At 42.3% G+C, this 19,456-nt stretch overlaps 1 protein-coding gene across 1 annotated transcript in view; it reads right to left on the reverse strand.

The window, feature by feature from the left end:
• RNF144B (ring finger protein 144B) overlaps positions 1–12,257 on the reverse strand; it is a 159,421-nt gene extending 147,164 nt beyond the window's left edge. Inside the window, exon 1 of the mRNA XM_059880352.1 lies at positions 12,152–12,257. The gene's annotated coding sequence lies outside the window, so the exon portion shown is untranslated. The remainder of the gene's footprint in view (positions 1–12,151) is intronic.
• Between the last annotated feature and the right edge of the window lie 7,199 nt (positions 12,258–19,456).

Below are 19,456 nucleotides of genomic sequence, written 5' to 3' on the forward strand. Positions count from 1 at the left end.
GAGTCATTTTGATAAATGCGTATTTTAGACTTCTGAACTATAGTAAGAGTAAACTCATAAATGAAAATGTTAACCTGAATTATTCCAGTAAGTTTGTCACTTTATATTCACTAAGCAATTGAGTTAAATAATAGTAATTAGTTCCACCAAATTAACACTATTATGATTAGATAATTTGCTCATGGTTATTCAACAAGCCAGGAATAATACCTAAGAATAAAGCATAAAACCTAGAGCTAAATTTCGCAAGAAGAATACGGTACCGATTTTTTTTTAAGTTTTTTTAGTATTTAGTTTTAGTTTTGGCCGCACTGGGTCTTAGCTGCCACATGTGGGATCTAGTTAGCTGACCAGGGATCAAACACGGGCCCCCAGCATTGGGTGCTTGGAGTCTGGATCCCACCAGGGGAGTCCCCAGTACTGATTTTTAATTGCAGTTTCAGTAGGACATTAAGGAGAAATTTCAAATGAAGGGTGGGATATATACCAGATTCACAGGTGGAAGGACTCAATGTTGTAAATATATAAATTCTCTCCACATTAATTTTTATATAATTCAATATAATTCCAATAAAAAGTAAAATGGAATGTGGAGGGGGATAGATCACAAAATGAAGTGAAAGACTTCTAGTCAATAAGGCATGCTGAGCCGACTTGGAAAGTCCACTCTCTCACACCCCTGTCACCCTATCCCATCCCCTTCTCTGCTAACACACAGAAGCTCTGGATAAATATAATGAACTATTTTAAGTGCATAGCTGGGCAGAAAGCAAGAAGAGGAAGTCTCCCAGAAACAAAAAAGAAACTCAAAACCCACAACAGTGATTAGAAATCAAAGACCTAGTAGGAATATGAGAATAGGATATTTACCTTTGAGTGTAGAATTTACCTACCAGGTGAGGCTTATATAAAGTCAGGAGGGTAGAAGGACAAGAAAAATTCCATCCTCTCCCTGGGTCAGGAAGATCCCCTAGAGGAGGGCATGGCAACCCAGTTCAGTATTCTTGCCTGGAGAATCCCATGGACAGAGGAGCCGGACAGGCTACAGTCCATGGGGTCACAAAGAGTCAGGCATGACTGAAAATGGCTTAGCATGCTCAAAAGGACAGTAGTACAAAACAAAATTTCAAGAAGAACCACACAGAGATCTAGAATTGAAAATATCTTGAATGGAAAAAGAAAAAAAGTAGACCATTTTAACAGAGCCACACTTAGCTGGGCTGGAAGAAGCACAAGCTGGAATCAAGATTGCTGGGAGATATATTAATAACCTCAGATATGCAGATGACACCACCCTCATGGCAGAAAGTGAAGAGGAACTAAAAAGCCTCCTGATGAAGGTGAAAGTGGAGAATGAAAAAGTTGGCTTAAAGCTCAACATTCAGAAAATGAAGATTATGGCACCTGGTCCCATCAGTTCATGGGAAATAGATGGGGAAACAGTGGAAACAGTGTCAGACTTTATTTTTGGGGGCTCCAAAATCACAGCAGATGGTGACTGCAGCCATTAAATTAAAAGACGCTTACTCCTTGGAAGAAAAGTTATGACCAACCTAGATAGCATATTCAAAAGCAGAGACATTACTTTGCCAACAAAGGTCCATCTAGTCAAGGCTATGGTTTTTCCTGTGGTCATGTATGGATGTGAGAGTTGGACTGTGAAGAAGGCTGAGCGCCGAAGAATCGATGCTTTTAAACTGTGGTGTTGGAGAAGACTCTTGAGAGTCCCTTGGACTGCAAGGAGATCCAACCCGTCCATTCTGAAGGAGATCAGCCCTGGGATTTCTTTGGAAGGAATGATGCTAAAGCTGAAACTCCAGTACTTTGGCCACCTCATGCGAAGAGTTGACTCATTGGAAAAGACTCTGATCTGGGAGGGATTGGGGGCAAGAGGAGAAGGGGACGACAGAGGATGAGATGGCTGGATGGCATCACTGACTCGATGGACTTGAGTCTGAGTGAACTCCGGGAGTTGGTGATGGTCAGGGAAGCCTGGCGTGCTGCGATTCACGGTGTCGCAAAGAGTTGGACACGACTGAGCGACTGAACAGAACTGAACACCAGGGAGGAGAATCTTCGGAGACATCTTGGAACTTTGCCTTCTACAGGAAAAAAGCAATATTTCACGATACGCCCCAGGGCACATCCCTTTTAGCACTTTTGCTCTTAACCACTGCGCTAAGGGAACTGTACTAGAACAGCACGGCATTGTCCTCAGGGTCTTAAGTGTACAGGACTTCCTCTACTGAAGACTGACTCACGCCCCCATACGAAGTAATCACCTCTCTTCCTAATATATTAGTCCATCTAATATACTACCGCTGGATACCATTTCTAGGGTATAAACCACACTTGCTGTCAATGTAAATACTCTGTGTGACTCAAATGTATTTTTCAAGTTGTCTTTTCAACTCGCAAAGAGTCGGACATGACTGAGTGACTTCACTTTCACTTCTCAACTCTAGGAACGCATTAATAAAAATATTGTTTAGATTGTCCCCTTGTCACTCCTTGACCATAAAAGTCTTTGAATAACACTGCAAATGCTGCAAAGATTATATGGAAGCTAACAGTTTAAAATTCCCAAAAGCTGAAAAGAGGCATCCATTAGCATTCTTGTTTATTTTAGAGTTTATTGGCTTATGAATATCCTCTTTATCGTTTTATAGGAACACATACACTTTTAAAAAATTGATCAGTGGCAGAATACAAATGGTGAACAATTCATCTTAGCTGTTTATTGCTTCTATGATTCTCTAGAAACAGAAGGTGGGAAATGTCTCATGTTGCTTATTACACAAAAGCCCTATCTCAGATCATTTCCCCAGCTGTGGAACAGATTGCAAACCTCATCTTAAAATTACCAAATGTGTACCTTAATTGATTAATTCAAATTCTCGTAGCATCATTTTAAGAAATGAAAACAGTTATTGTGACATTTCCCTGGATAAATTTGATTCCTATGATAACCGTATCTGCTTTCCCTCCTATCGTTTTGCCAATTATGTATCATTGAAAAACTATAAATAGTTTTGTATGTGTGACTCCTAAAATGAACCAGCAAGACTCGTGGGATAGAATCAGAAAATGACTGTTTCCTCCACTGCCTCTTTAATTTTATTATGTGGGGTTTTTCTTTTGTCCTTGGATGAAATTTGAAGCCAGTTGTCATGACTTCTAATCACTCAAATAATGAAGTCTTTTCAATTCACTCTAGATCCAAGAAAATCACAGTTCTGTAATGTTTCTAATGGAATACAGCACTTCAAACTCTTCCAGCTTCACGTGAAGTGACAAGGCTCCCTCCTGCAACTAGGTATGACCCACTGAACACTTCCCAGGTGTACTGGGAAAGGAAGACAAAGACTCTTTCTCTCTCTGGCCAGATTGCTAATTGAGGTTGCCCCACTTTCTGATACAAAAGTGGGATGAGGTAGGGGGAAAATGAGACAGAAAATTCTTCCTTGACTAATACAGACTAATTAAATCATTAGATCTGATGCTGGTGATCTGTGAGCGTAGTGGGTGTTTAAAGCTTACTTTTTTTTCAATTGAAGTACAGCTGATTTTCAATATTGCTTTAGGTCCAGGTGTATAGCAAAGTGATTCAAATATATATATATATATTTTTTTCAATTGTTTTCCATTGTAGGCTATTACATGATATTGAATATAGTTCCCTATGTTATACAGTAAATCCTTGTTATCTCTTTATTTAGTAGTATGTATCTGTTCATCCTTATACTGCTCATTTATCTCCCACCTCACTTTTCCTTTGATAACCATAAGTTTTTCTATGTCTAGAGTCTGTTTCTGTTTTGTAAATAAGTTCATTTATACTATTTTTTATATTCCATGTATAAGTGATATCACATGATATTTGGCTTTCTCTCTGCCTGACTTACTTCACTCGGTAATAGTCATCTCTAGGTCCATCTATGTTGGTGCAAATGGCATTATTTCATTCTTTTTTATGGCTGGGGAATATTCCATTATATATTTCACAATTTCTTTATCCATTCATCTCCTGATGGACACTTAAAAAGCTTACTTTTTCTGTTGAGCCAGGAGTGGGATGCTGATGAAAATAATAGAAGTTAGAGCGACTGAAAACCTTGAATCTCCTCATCACCAGGGATCTCTCACCTACGGATCCGTTTTTGCAGATGGTTACTTACAACCCCCTCCTCAGTTTACCCAGCTGGGGTCCAAGGGCCCTCTTCCACATGACCTGAGGACCCCAGCTAGCTCACGCTCTAGAGTGATGACCTACCTCTGTTCTTTAGGTAACAACCCATGCGCTCTGTGCCTGATCAAACTAAGGAGTGATGAAGTGACATCTCTTTCACTCCATCATCAGAGGAGCTAGCTAGCCAGTCCCTCATCCTTCAGATTTCTCAGGCCTGAATCTCTACACCTCTCCTTCTGAAGGGATACACATTAAACACTCCAAATGATCTGTAGAAAACCCTTTCACTAGATGTGAGCTGAGGGGTAGGTACCTCACACCGTTCTGTTGGTGGCCAGGATGGGGGACTCAACTACACCACCAACTCTCTAAAAACCTTCTAATAATTATTTCCTTGGCCTCTCGAATCATGTTTTATCACCTGGAAGTGACCAACAAGCTAATCATGAACAATTTGAACTGGTTCTCCTGTACTTCCTTTCCCACATGGGCACTGTGGTCTTACATCTAACTTTGGAATGAGGCCTCTCTTGTCTTGAGCCACACACAGCTAAAACTGAGAACTATCAACAGGTTCCACGTGTACTCATATTTCTCTCAAGTGCTCCGTTTCTATTTTTTTTCCGCAAGTAGAAAACATGTATGCTGTTGGCTCACCAACACCTACAAGCAGGGTTTGAACTTTCAAGAATTAAATAATTCTAGAAACCGAGGTTTAAGCACCAACCATAAAGGATGAAATGACAATGACTGAGACAAGTGAGGTGGGGACCTAGTTAGAAGCACACTGGAGAAAGAATCAAAGATACAGTCAGAGTTCGCAATCTATGTAGCCGGACTGAACCCAGGATCTTCTATTCTCCCAGCCTGGCTCCTCATCCATGATACCAAGTGGCATAGTCATCGGGGAGCTATCTTAGATTCTTCCCTTTCTCTCATCTGCCAAGTCCAATCAGTAATCAAGTTTTATTACTGCCACATATAAAGCATCCCTTCTTTCCTGACACTGTTTAATTTTCATAAGAGTTAATAGGGACCTTTTTTTTTTTAAGATAAGAGAGTGGAATATGTGTATATGTTAACGAAAAAGAATCAGTCGAGAAGAAGAGATTGAAAATATTTGAGAGAAAAGGCAATTAGTGAGGCCAGATCTCTAAAGAAGAGATGGAAACTTGAAAGTACTGATAAATCTTGAACAAGAGAAGAAAAACTACTATTTAAGAAGCTGACTTGTTCATAAAGCTAAATTTACTTAACTCCCTAATGTTGATATTTTCTTTTCTGAAATAAGATGAGATGGTAGTGTTTTTAATGTCCTTACTAGAAAAAGATTTAAAATTGGCAAACATTCAGTCCCTAAAATTCTGGGGTAGGATTTTTGCTACTCCCTCAAGTCCAAACCCAGTACCCAAATCTTGAGTATCTGCTTGACGACTGACCTCTCTCTCTCTCCTTCCACCTAAGGGAGAAACATTTTTCTATTGGCTGTTTGTACTTTCCTGTCTTCCCGATGCTCATTCATCATTCCACTTCCTTTTGTCTGTATCTCTCAACGGAAGCTGCCCACGGCTGAGGTCACGCTGACCCAACTGCCAAACCCAATGGTACCTTCTTTGTCTTCGTGATGCTAATGAGAGTCCATCTTGAATTTCACCGTTCCCTTTGATTCTCTGATTTCACGCTCTCCTGATCTTTGTCCTCTGTTCTGTCCACCTTTCCTCAGGCTCCTCTTGTTGACTGGCTTCCTATGTTCTCTGAGTTTCGCTGCTGAAGGTTCTCTTTGCTCCACTCTCTTGGTTTACCTCACCCACACCTTCTACCATGACATGTGTTCTGACAACTCCCCTATAATCACCTTGTGTGATCCGTACCACTCTTGGGTGTGACTATCACCTTTTCCAGATGAGGGAGATGAGGCTAAGAAAACTAATTTGCAAAAGCTGCATGATTCGTATTAAGGAATACTAATAAGCCACAACCTTCCGAATCCAAAGGCCATCGTCCTCTGATTCCAAAGGATAAAATAAGGTATACAACTGAAAATAGACAGGTTTCAGGAACACATCAGACTGTTGACTAATTTTACATCTTGGTCTTGGACAACACTAAGGAAACTAAGGATTACCTCTTTTATAAGCCTACTTATAAACTGAAATATATTTATATACAAATTCACATACGCTATTCCAAATACTCACCTTTTTCTGCTCACATGGTTTCCCAAGAAACATTTCAATAGTGATAAGTTGCTCAAGTATGCTAATGGAGAGTACTATTTTAAAAAGGGAAAAAGTCTGGACTCACTAAATACTATGGGAAAGAAGCATGAAGTTACAGGACCTCGCTGAAAGATTTAAAGCAAAATTTCCTGAGGTACTTCTGCACTTTCCAAGAGGGGGCAGAAATGAGAACCAGGGCTACATGAGTTTCTGGCAGCAACAGTCCCAATTTGCAGATCTAGAACCTGAGCTGTATCAACAAGACAGTTGTATATACTAGGAAAAGCTGGCTTAAAACTCAACATTCAAAAAACTAAGATCATGGCATCTGGTCCCATCACTTCAAGGCCAATAGATGGGGTAACAATGGAAACAGTGAGAGACTTTATTTTCTTGGGCTCCAAAATCACTGCAGATGGTGACTGTGGCCATGAAATTAAAAGACACTTGCTCCCTGGAAGAAAAACTATGACAAAGCTAGACAGGAGATTAAAAAGTAGAGACATTACCATACTGACAAAGATCCGTCTAGTCAAAACTATGGTTTTTCCAGTAGTCACGTATGGATGTGAGAGTTGGACCATAGAGAAAGCTGAGCGCCAAAGAATTGATGCTTTTGAACTGTGGTGTTGGAGAAGACTCTTGAGAGTCCCTTGGACTGCAAGGAGATCCAATCAGTCAATCAAAGCCCCTTAAAGGAAATCAGTCCTGAATATTCATTGGAAAGACTGATGCTGAAGCTGAAACTCTAATACTTTGGCCACCTGATGTGAAGAACTGATTCATTGGAAAAGACCCTGATGTTGGGAAAGATTGAAAGCAGGAAAAGAAGGGGATGACAGGACAAGATGGTTGGATGGCATCACTGACTGATGGACATGAGTCAGAGCAAGCTCAATGAGTTGGTGAAGGACAGGGAAGCCTGGCATGCTGCAGTCCATGGGGTTACAAAGAGTTGGACACGACAGAGCAACTGAACTGAACTGAATACGTACCAGGCGTATCAGTGGAGCCTCTGTTTACAAAGCTCTGTGTACAAAGATGTTTTTAAGAACCAGCTAAATGCAGAGAATAATGTCTGCCTCTGGGGACACTGAAGAAAAGGATGAATTCCACAGGTACAAAGAGTCTCTCCTGGACTAGCAGCTTTTACCCTTAAAGATTAAACTTTGAGATAACTCGTCCCCTCTTTACGTACGGTTTACTGTTGATCAGACAGAATAAACAACAAAGTCAAAAGAAGTTGACTAAAACAAACTTGTGAGACCAACGTTAAAACTTGAGAGTCCCTTGGACTACAAGGTAATCCAACCAGTTCATCCTAAAGGAAATCAGTCCTGGGTGTTCATTGGAGGGACTGATGTTGAAGCTGAAACTCCAATACTTTGGCCACCTGATGGGGAGAGCTGACTGATTTGAAAAGACCCTGATGCTGGGAAAGATTGAGGGCAGGAGAAGGGGACGACGGAGGATGAGATGGTTGGATGGCATCACTGACACAATGGACATGGGTTTGGATGGACTCCGGGAGTTGGTGATAGACAGGGAGGCCTGGCATGCTGCAGTTCATAGGGTCGCAAAGAGTCGGACACGACTGAGCGACTGAACTGAACTGAACGTTAAAACTTACTGCTAAATAAGGCATCACCAACTCAATGGACGTGAGTTTGAGCAAACTCTGGGAGACAGAGAAGGACAGAAAAGCCTGGCATGCTCATGGGGTCACAGAGATGGACATGACTTGGCGACTGAACAACAACAACTATAGTATAAAGGAGACTTAAAAGACAGTTTAATAAAGGAATACACATTTTAATTTATAATTGCTCTGGCAGGACAACACAAGGAGACAGAATTTATAAAAACTTTGAAGGAAATGAATGATTCAATGTAACAGAGAATCACTTATAGGGAGCAATGGAGAATGTAGCAAATAGTCACACTATAGATGTAAATCACCAAATGTCATGAAATTATAAAGTATATTTTTAAAAGCATCCTGATTGTTAAGGATTAATGCTACTTTGGAACACATATTTTCAATGTAGTAATGGTCTTTAGTCATTAAATCTATGTAAGAATGTTTAGTTCCACACATTGAACACACTTACCCTGAAATATAAGGACAAGAGAAGCCTTTATAAGGTCTTTGCAGAATTAGGAAATTTGCCAGATATCCCCAAATTAGCATGCTATCATCTACAGATTCAATCAACAGCTTGTACTCATAGAGAAGCAGTGTGGGGTGTTGGAAGGGGTATGTGAGTATGCCCAAGAGGCTTAACTTCTGAGTCACAGATCTATATAAAACGGATGATAACGTCTATCCATTAGGGCTATAAAGATACTTTTTAATGTATATAAAATACCTCAATAAATAAATGGTAGAGAGTTGTAACACTAGCAAGAGTACTCCCCTAGAATCTATACGGTTTCTTAACATTGGATCCAGTCCTTTCAGTGCCTATGTATCAGGATAAATTCTTTTGGAAATCTTCAACCATAGGAACTTGGGAAGATAGATCTTTTAAGACAGAAGATCCTGAAAGGCAGAAACATCAAGAAGTAGAACTTCCAAAAACCAAGTCTTACTTAAGTAGGATTTTGAGGACTGGAAACTCCAGTGATTGTCTCTACTATTTCAGAATAAAATCTTGAGGAGGGGTCTGAAGGCCAATCATTTCTGAATGATTTGCTGACTTAGTAATTTATGTTCTTCACATACCTCACCACTTTACTTTTCTTTCTTTACCCTCATCTTGCTTAGGATACTCCTTTTCTTCTGTCAGTCAGTTGAAATAGACCACATCCAAAGCAATGCAAAACACAGGATGCTAGTTTACAATAATTCATTGGCTTTGTAAACAACCTACATTGCCCTTAAGGTCACATTTTGAGTTTCGTTGAAAATCAGAGATTTGCAACTTATTTTACTGCTATTCCTGTATCATTGAACTTGTAAAGAAATTCATTTCAAATGAGCAAAGTCCTCAGTACTACAAGAACTGGAAAGAATATAAAATTGAATGCCTATGAAAAGAATATGAAACGTAAAGTCTATCCTCCAAGTTTGGATTATGGCTACAACGGCATCAATATTCATTTGTAGGAAGACATTATTAGAATCTAGATGGCTTCGAAAGTGTCTTCCAATTTTAATGCTGTATGACTCAATTATTTCTATGTAGGTGAATCATAGAAATTAAATTAACATAGCATGATTAAATAAGGCAATTTGTGAGCAAGGCTGCCCTAAGCCTACTCTCTCTGTGGCTAAAGGTATTTCTTAGAATACTGAGCTAAAAATGTAACTGCATTCTGCAACCAATGCAAACGTTGTAATTGATGGGAGGGGAAAAAATTCAACCCAGAGTGCCAACAATGCCTCTATGAGCTAGCGTGGCAGGGAGAGTGTGGGGTCAGTGAAGCATCAAGTTACAGACTAAATTAAAGGCCTGGAGAAGAGTGACAGGGTCTAATCATCCGGTGTCTGAGGTTGCCAGAATTGGATCTACCACCCTTACTTGCTCACAAAGAATTGCTCAGCGGATGCTAAGCGCATAGACTAAGGGCTTCAAACATCTTTCATTAAAAAGCCTTCAGTTCCAAATAGCTCTTTCTGGAATTATTTCCTTGAAGTTTTTAGTTCTGTCATATTAAAATTGGCATGAAAAAGTAATCAAAACCTAATGCTTACAGTGCTCTGCCACAAAGAAAAATATTGTGGGTTTTCATTCCTATTAAAAACATGTGTTACATATATATACATAATTATGTAAGTCCCAGACCCAGTGTACACACAAATACACAAAAACCTTAGGAAAATAATAATAGCTTTCCCCAAGCCAACAGATTTTATAACACAATGTTGTACTCTGTCCACAACTCCCCTCATGAAGCCAATGCTTTGAGAATGTCAGTGGGTAATGAATATTTCTGCATATTTTGTGTCATAAGCTGCAAACACGAGATATGCAGGAAGGAATTAAAGTCACTGTTAAAACTCAAACACAGTATTTTCTGGACTCGGTTGGCTAAATTGTGTGTATCTGCACTATTTTTCCTAGGGGAAAGTTAATTTTAGAAAGGAGAAAAAGTTTGCCAGGAAAGCAATCCCATTGGCTCAATACCTAGACAGTGACTGAAAGTTCAAAATGCTTTACAGACAGTCGCCTACTTGTCCTTAATATCCTTGAAAGCAAGTATCAGATACTATTCCTGTTTCATAACAAGCATCTTATTTCATAAAATGTTGTATGATTTACCATTATACCTACTTCGTGGTGTTTGAAAAAAATTAGTCCTTCACCTCAAATTTCCAAAAGACAAATGCAAATCTTTATTTTCCCTAGCAGTTACACTCAGAGGTACTTGTTAGGTACTTGGAATGGTTCAGGTATACATATACATGAAAAGCAGCAGGTGAACATCAATGACACAGTTTGAGATGGATAAACAGTACTTATGCAAACTCAAATACAATTTACACTCTTAACCAAGTCAGGGTAGAAGAGCTTGGTTCAAATACTGAGGAATGTAAACAAGACCTAAAGCAATTTATATGATAATTCCTCTTTTAGTTCCTAGAGATAACAGTTCATTTGGGTCTTTAGCCTTAAAACAACCAACAAGGAAAAATGCCAGTGGTAACTAAAAGTCAGCCAGGGCAAGCACAATGAAGGAAGCGTTTCTGATTGCCAGGAGAATAGGCCTCAGTCCTCTTTAACAGCCAGAGTACTTGTGAAGCAGTTCTTACATTTTAAAAGTTGATGTGTAAAAGCTAACTCTTTAACAAGGGCTCTTAGAAGTGCAGTATTTCCCTCCAACCTATATCTGGATTTCAGAAGAACTGTTTACGCTCTCTTCCCAAAATTGCCGTCTTAAAACCAATGACACGCACCAAACTCATCAGTTTGAAGGGAACCAGCTTTCACTCCGTTTAAACTCCCTGTTCACTCTACGATTTTCAGCTGATGTCTACCAACAGCTGGGTGCCCACTCTCCTTCTCATAAGGACCTGATAGATATTTTCAGGTAATTACGAGAGACCGCGCATCGCAATCACCTGGAGTTCTTTTTTTTCAATACACGGAAGACTGCTCGCACACGCACACACCTTGCCATTTCTTAATCAGGCTCTCAGCATCCAAGTAGGAGCTATTACTTTAAACTATGATGAAGTTCTAGCGCCGCAATCACCAAGAACACCCTGTAAACTTATCACAGTGTTTCATTTTCAGGAAAAACAAAAATAAAACCAAGGCATCTCTATCCCTGTCTGGTGCAGATACAAAAGATAAGACAGCTACCTTGACCAGGGGTTATATCCTCCCAAAGTTAGGACAGTAACAAAAGTGGGGGAGGGTATGTGTTGGAAGGAGAAGAGTTGTGATCTCAGCCTGGCAATGACTAGACTCCGGGGAAAATCGGTGCGCCGCTGCTTGCGACGCACACCTGGGCAGGGTGGACGACACCCCCCTCCCCCGCCGCCCCTCTCTCCCGGGGCCGGGGGCGCGGTGTTTCTGAGCTGCCTGGGGAGAAAGGGCGGAAAAGAGAGGGGTGAGGGCGGAGAGGAGGCGGGGGTCCGCGAGGGTCCGAGTCCCAGCGGGCCGACCGCCCGAGGCTCAGCCCAGCGCCTACGGGGCCGGGGAGGGGGCGAGGGAGGCAGTAGCGGGTGACAGCCTGGGGAGGCCGAGGAGGCACCTGGCCCGGGGCGAGGGCAGCACCCCGCGCCCCTCCTTACCGTGCGCGTGAGGTCGGCGCCACGGGCGGGGAGACTAGGAGGGGCAGGACGCGGGCGCAGGCCCGCGGAGGTCCGCTGTCAGCTTCCCCAGGCAGTAGCTCCAGGTACCGGAGGCGCTCCGATGTCCAGGCTACCAGCCCCTGCGCGCGGCTCGAGGCCCCTCCCCCGGCCCTTGCCCCCGAAGCTGCCTCCCCAACCCCTCCCGCCCGCCTCGGCGCGCTCCCCTTCTCCCCCTGCTGTTTAATCCGGAGAGCTGGGGCCCCTCTCCCGAGCCTTGCCTCCCCCGCGCGTGCACGCACACACCTCCCCGAGAAACGAGCTCTCTTTAGGAAGCAGGCAGCGAACGCGATCCTTGAAATTCTGAGGCTGGGCGATTTCAGAAAAAAAAAAAAAAAAACCTTTTAAAATCTTTGAGCTACCCTCTGAGGTTCAAAGCAGGAATCACTTCCATTCATCCCCTGCCTCCGTCGTCATTTGTTCTAATCACGGCATCTCTCGACAGTTGATGTTGATTGTGCTCTGAGAATCTCCTGCCAGTCAAATTTTTCCACAATAGCTCTTTCCATTTCATTGTTTTAAAAATGTAGACGTCCCCACTAGTTACACTTAGGTTGCCAGGACTTTCGATTGGCCCCGAGAAGGATACGTTCAGCTGTGCAAATCTGGACAGAGGTCTTTTCCTAGTATTGTCAATACCTACCACCTATTGTCCAAGGTAAGAGAAACCCAAGTAAGGCGGTAGGTGTTGCGAGAGGGCATCAGAGGGCAGACACACTGAAACCATACTCACAGAAAACTAGACAATCTAATCACACTAGGACCACAGCCTTGTCTAACTCAATGAAACTAAGCCATGCCCTGTGGGGCCACCCAAGACCGGTGGTCTTGGTGGAGAGGTCTGACAGAATGTGGTCCACTGGAGAAGGGAATGGCAAACCACTTCAGTATTCTTGCCTTGAGAACCCCATGAACAGTATGAAAAGGCAAAATGATAGGATACTGAAAGAGAAACTCCCCAGGTCCGTAGGTGCCCAATACGCTACTGGAGATCAGTGGAGAAATAACTCCAGAAAGAATGAAGGGATGGAGCCAAAGCAAAAACAATACCCAGCTGTGGATGTGACTGGTGATAGAAGCAAGGTCCAATGCTGTAAAGAGCAATATTGCATAGGAACCTGGAGTGTCAGATCCATGAATCAAGGCAAATTGAAAGTGGTCAAACAGGAAATGGCAAGAGTGAACATCTACATTCTAGGAATCAGTGAACTAAAATGGACTGGAGTGGGTGAATTTAACTCAGATGAGCGTTATATCTACTACTGCGGGCAGGAATCCCTTAGAAGAAATGGAGTAGCCAAAATGGTCAACAAAAGAGTCCAAAATGCAGTACTTGGATGCAGTCTCAAAAACAACAGAATGATCTCCGTTCATTTCCAAGGCAAACCATTCAGTATCACAGTAATCCAAGTCTGTGCCCCAACCAGTAACGCTGAAGAAGCTGAAGTCGAACGGTTCTATGAAGACCTACAAGACCTTTTAGAACACCCAAAAGAGATGTCCTTTTCATTATAGGGGACTGGAATGAAAAAGTAGGAAGTCAAGAAACACCTGGAGTAACAGGCAAATTTGGCCTTGGAATATGGAATGAAGCAGGGCAAAGGCTAATAGAGTTTTGCCAAGAGAACACACTGGTCATAGCAAACACCCTCTTCCAACAACACAAGAGAAGACTCTACACATGGACATCACCAGATGGTCAACACCGAAATCAGATTGATTATATTCTTTGCACCCAAAGATGGAGAAGCCCTATACAGCCAGAAAAAACAAGACCGGGAGCTGACTGTGGCTCAGGTCATTAACTCCTTATTGCCAAATTCAGACTTAAATTGAAGAAAGTAGGGAAAACCACTAGATCATTCAGGTATGACCTAAATCAAATCCCTTATGATTATACAGTGGAAGTGAGAAATAGATTTAAGGGACTAAATCTGATAGATAGAGTGCTTGATGAACTATGGACGGAGGTTTGTGACATTGTACAGGACACACGGATCAAGACCATCCCCCTGGAAAAGAAATGCAAAAAAGCAAAATGGCTGTCTGAGGAGGCCTTACAAATAGCTGTGAAAAGAAGAGAAGCGAAAAGCAAACGAGAAAAGGAAAGATAAAAACATCTGAATGCAGTGTTCCAAAGAATAGCAAGAAGAGATAAGAAAGCCTTCCTCAGCGATCAATGAAAAGAAATAGAGGAAAACAACAAAATGGGAAAGACTAGAGATCTCTTCAAGAAAATTAGAGACACCAAGGGAACATTTCATGCAAAGATTGGCTCGATAAAGGACAGAAATGGTATGGACCTAACAGAAGCAGAAGATATTAAGAAGAGGTGGCAAGAATACACAGAAGAACTGTACAAAAAAGATCTTCATGACCAAGATAACCATGATGGTGTGGTCACTGACCTAGAGCCAGACATCCTGGAATGTGAAGTCAAGTGGGCCTTAGAAAGTATCACTACGAACAAAGCTAGTGGAGGTGATGGAATTCCAGTTGAGCTACTTCAAATCCTGAAAGATGATGTTGTGAAAGTGCTCCACTCAATATGCCAGCAAATTTGGAAAACTCAGCAGTGGCCACAGGACTGGAAAAGGTCAGTTTTCATTCCAATCCCAAAGAAAGGCAATGCCAAAGAATGCCCAAACTACCACACAATTGCACTCATCTCACACGCTAGTAATGCTCAAAATTCTCCAAGCCAGACTTCAGCAATACGTGAACCGTGAACTTCCAGATGTTCAAGCTGGTTTTAGAAAAGGCAGAGGAACCAGAGATCAAATTGCCAATATCCACTGGATCATCGAAAAAGCAAGAGAGTTCCAGAAAAACATCTATTTCTGCTTTATTGACTATGCCAAAGCCTTTGACTGTGTGGATCACAATAAACTGTGGAAAATTCTGAAAGAGATGAGCATACCAGACCACCTGACCTGCCTGTTGAGAAACTTGTATGCAGGTCAGGGAGCAACAGTTAGAACTGGACATGGAACAACAGACTGGTTCCAAATAGGAAAAGGAGTACGTCAAGGCTGTATATTGTCACCCTGCTTATTAAACTGATATGCAGAGTACATCATGAGAAACGCTGGACTGGAAGAAGCACAAGCTGGAATCAAGATTGCCGGGAGAAATATCAATAACCTCAGATATGCAGATGACACCACCCTTATGCCAGAAAGTGAAGAGGAACTAAAAGGCCTCTTGATGAAAGTGAAAGAAGAGAGTGAAAAAGTTGGCTTAAAGCTCAACATTCAGAAAACAAAGATCATGGCATCTGGTCCCATCACTTCATGGCAGATAGATGGGGAAAGCGTGAAAACAGTGGCTAACTTTATTTTGGGGGGCTCCAAAATCACTGCAGATGGTGATTGCAGCCATGAAATTAAAAGATGCTTACTCCTTGGAAGGAAAGTTATGACCAACCTAGATAGCATATTCAAAAGCAGAGACATTACTTTGCCAACAAAGGTCTGTCTAGTCAAGGCTATGGTTTTTCTAGTAGTCATGTATGGATGTGAGAGTTGGACTGTGAAGAAAGCTGTGTGCTGAAGAATTGATGCCTTTGAACCGTGGTGTAGGAGAAGACTCTTGAGAGTCCCTTGGACTGCAAGGAGATCCAACCACTCCATTTTAGTGGAGATCAGTCCTGGGTGTTCTTTGGAAGGAATGATGCTAAAACTGAAACCCAGTACTTTGGCCACCTCATGCGAAGAGTTGACTCATTGGAAAAGACTCTGATGCTGGGAGGGATTGGGGGCAGGAGGAGAAGGGGACGCCAGAGGATGAGATGGCTGGATGGCATCACTGACTTGATGGACGTGAGTTTGAGTGAACTCTGGGAGTTGGTGATGGACAGGGAGGCCTGGCGTGCTGCAATTCATGGGGTCACAAAGAGTCAGACACAACTGAGTGACTGAACTGAACTGAACTGAACTGAACCACCTATCAGGACCCCAAGTCAGGGCAAGGGCAATTAATTTCACTTGGCTTTGGGTACTGAGTGTGCCTGGGGTCTCCGTTCTCATGAGTGATGCAGTCCTGAAGTTCTGGGGAGGAGCAGCTGTATGTATTCAAAGAGAAATCTAGTTGGCAAATGAACTAGCAAAAAGCAGAGCATACTGAGCAATACTATGAAAGATGAGAGTGATGGAAAGGGGTTGTGAAATATCGCTGTATCACTAACAGGAAAGCTCTCCGAGTGACATATCCCTACAGGGAATATAGAAGGTGAGTTGTTGTTTAGTGGCCCATTTGAGTCGGACTTTCTGTGAACCCATGGACTGCAGCAGCCAGGCCTCTCTGTCTCTCATCATCTCCCCAAGTTTGCCCAAGTTCATGTCAAGTGCATCCGTGATGCCAACCAGCTATCTCATCCTCTCAGTGGTGAGTTGTTAAATGGCATTTATTTGTTCATTTACGTGTCAATATATGTATATGGAGTAGGTTAGAGTGTAGCATTATTCATAGTTAGATTGTAATTTAATAGTGATGGTGATTGGTGGTTTCAGTCAATTCAGTCACTCAGTCATGTCCGACTCTTTGTGACCCCATGAACTGCAGCATGCCAGGCTTCCCTGTCCATCACCAACTCCTGGAGTCCACCCAAACCCATGTCCATTGAGTCGATGATGCCATCCAACCATCTCATCCTCTGTCGTCCCCTTCTCCTCCTGCCCTCAGTCTTTCCCAGCATCAGGGTCTTTTCCAATGAGTCAGCTCTTTGCATGAGGTGGCCAAAATATTGGAGTTTCAGCCTCAACATCAGTCCTTCCAGTGAACATCCAGGACTAATCTCCTTTAGGATGGACTGGTTGGATTTCCTTGCAGTCCAATGAACTTGCAAGAGTCTTCTCCAACACTACAGTTCAAAGCATCAATTCTTCGGCGCTCAGCTTTCTTTATAGTCCAACTCTCACATCCATACATGACTACTGGAAAAACCATAGCCTTGACTAGACAGACCTTTCTTGGCATAGTAATGTCTCTGCTTTTGAATATGCTATCTAGGTTGGTCATAACTTTCCTTCCATGGAGTAAGCATCTTTTAATTTCATGGCTGCAATCACCATCTGCAGTGATTTTGGAGCCCCCCAAAATAAAGTTAGCCACTGTTTTCACTGTTTCCCCATCTATCTGCCATGAAGTGATGGGACCAGATGCCATAATTTTCGTTTTCTGAATGTTGAGCTTTAAGCCAACTTTTTCACTCTCCTTTCACTTTCATCAAGAGGTTAGTTCTTCTTCACTTTCTGGCATAAGGGTGGTGTCATCTGCATATCTGAGGTTATTGATATTTCTCCCGGCAATCTTGATTCCAGCTTGTGCTTCCTCCAGCCCAGCATTTCTCATGATGTACTCTGCATAGAAGTTAAATAAGCAGGGTGTCAATATACAGCCTTTGCGTACTCTTTTTCCTATTTGGAACCAGTCTGTTGTTCCATGTCCAGTTCTAACTGTTGCTTCCTGACCTGCATATAGGTTTCTCAACAGGCAGGTCAGGTGGTCTGGTATGCTCATCTCTTTCAGAATTTTCCACAGTTGATTGTGATCCACACAGTCAAAGGCTTTGGCATAGTCAATAAAGCAGAAATAGATTTTTTCTGGAACTCTCTTGCTTTTTCCATGATCCAGCGGATATTGGCAATTTGATCTCTGGTTCCTCTGCCTTTTCTAAAACCAGCTTGAACATCTGGAAGTTCACCGTTCACGTATTGCTGAAGCCTGGCTTGGAGAATTTTGAGCATTACTTCACTCGCATGTGAGATGAGTGCAATTGTGTGGTAGTTTGGGCATTCTTTGGCATTGCCTTTCTTTGGGATTGGAATGAAAACTGACCTTTTCCAGTCCTGTGGCCACTGCTGAGTTTTCCAAATTTGCTGGCATATTGAGTGGAGCACTTTCACAACATCATCTTTCAGGATTTGAAGTAGCTCAACTGGAATTCCATCACCTCCACTAGCTTTGTTCATAGTGATGCTTTCTAAGGCTCACTTGACTTCACATTCCAGGATGTCTGGCTCTAGGTGAGTGATCACACCATCGTGGTTATCTGGGTGGTTTAGTCCCTAAGTTATGTCTGATTCTTGTGCCCCCATGGTCTGTAACCCTACAGGCTCCTCTGTCTATGGGATTTTCCAGGCATGAATACTGGAGTGGGTTATCATATCCTTCTCCAGGGGATCTTCCTGACCCAGGGATAGAACCTGCGTTTCCTGCAATGTAGAGTTCTTTACCGGTCAGCCACTAGGGAGGCCCATAATTTAAGGGTAGTAGGATTCATTTATAAGGACCCTGGTGGCTCAGATGGTAAAGAATCTGCCTGCAATGCAGGAAACCCAGGTTCGATCCCTGAGTCAGGAAGATCATTTGCAGGAAGATTTTCTGCAACATTTGTAGAAAAACCCAAATGAACTTTTGGGCCAACCCAATAATTTGAGAAGCAACCAGTTCATAGCAGAGCTCTGGAAAATGCAAATACCTACTAAATAGACTCTAAGCGAATCCTGTCTTTTCTAAATTTATCAGATAACTTTCTAATCTAAGGGCTGAAGAAAAAAAAAGGATACTTACTAGCATTGTCAGTTATCTATGGTACAGGAGGCCAGTGTCAGAAAATAAACTCTTTAAACAGGTTGCTGCAAATGAAAGGATCCCCTTAGGTAACAGAGGAAGAGGGGGAGAGGAGGTTTATAGAAGAGGTAACAAAAAAGACAACATCCTTTATCTCAGCAAGCTGCATAGAGGGATAGCCTAGCAGACATGTTTGAAAGTAGATGCTCTGGGACTTCCCTGGTGCCCCAGGGGCTAAGACTCCCTGCTCCCAACTCGGGGGCTGGGTGGGGTGGACTCCGGTCAGGGAACTAGATTCCCACATGCCGCAACAAAGAGTTTGCTTGCCACAACTAAGATTCGGTGCAGTCAAATAAAGAAATAAACAAATAGACCATCCTCTGATGGAGGATGGCACTCAGAGAGGCACTCAGAGATGGCACTCAGAGAGCCCAGGGGAGGCAGAGGAGAAAGAGTTTGTGGGGTTAAGGGGGATGGTGGTAAGCGTGGAGAGAAAACCAAAATAAGAAAAATTTAGTAATTCAGAGAATTTAAAGAAGCTCATTGATTTTGGCTGGAAGATTGTTTCCTAGGGGCAGGAGTGGGAGTCTTTAGGAGGAAGAATGGATAGACAGCTAGAAAGGTTAGCAGATCATGCAGAATCTTCTAGGCCATGCTTGAAAGTCGAACTTTATT

Source organism: Bos taurus, chromosome 23 (genome assembly GCF_002263795.3).
Source record: "Bos taurus isolate L1 Dominette 01449 registration number 42190680 breed Hereford chromosome 23, ARS-UCD2.0, whole genome shotgun sequence".
NCBI classification, from domain to species: Eukaryota; Metazoa; Chordata; class Mammalia; order Artiodactyla; family Bovidae; genus Bos; species Bos taurus.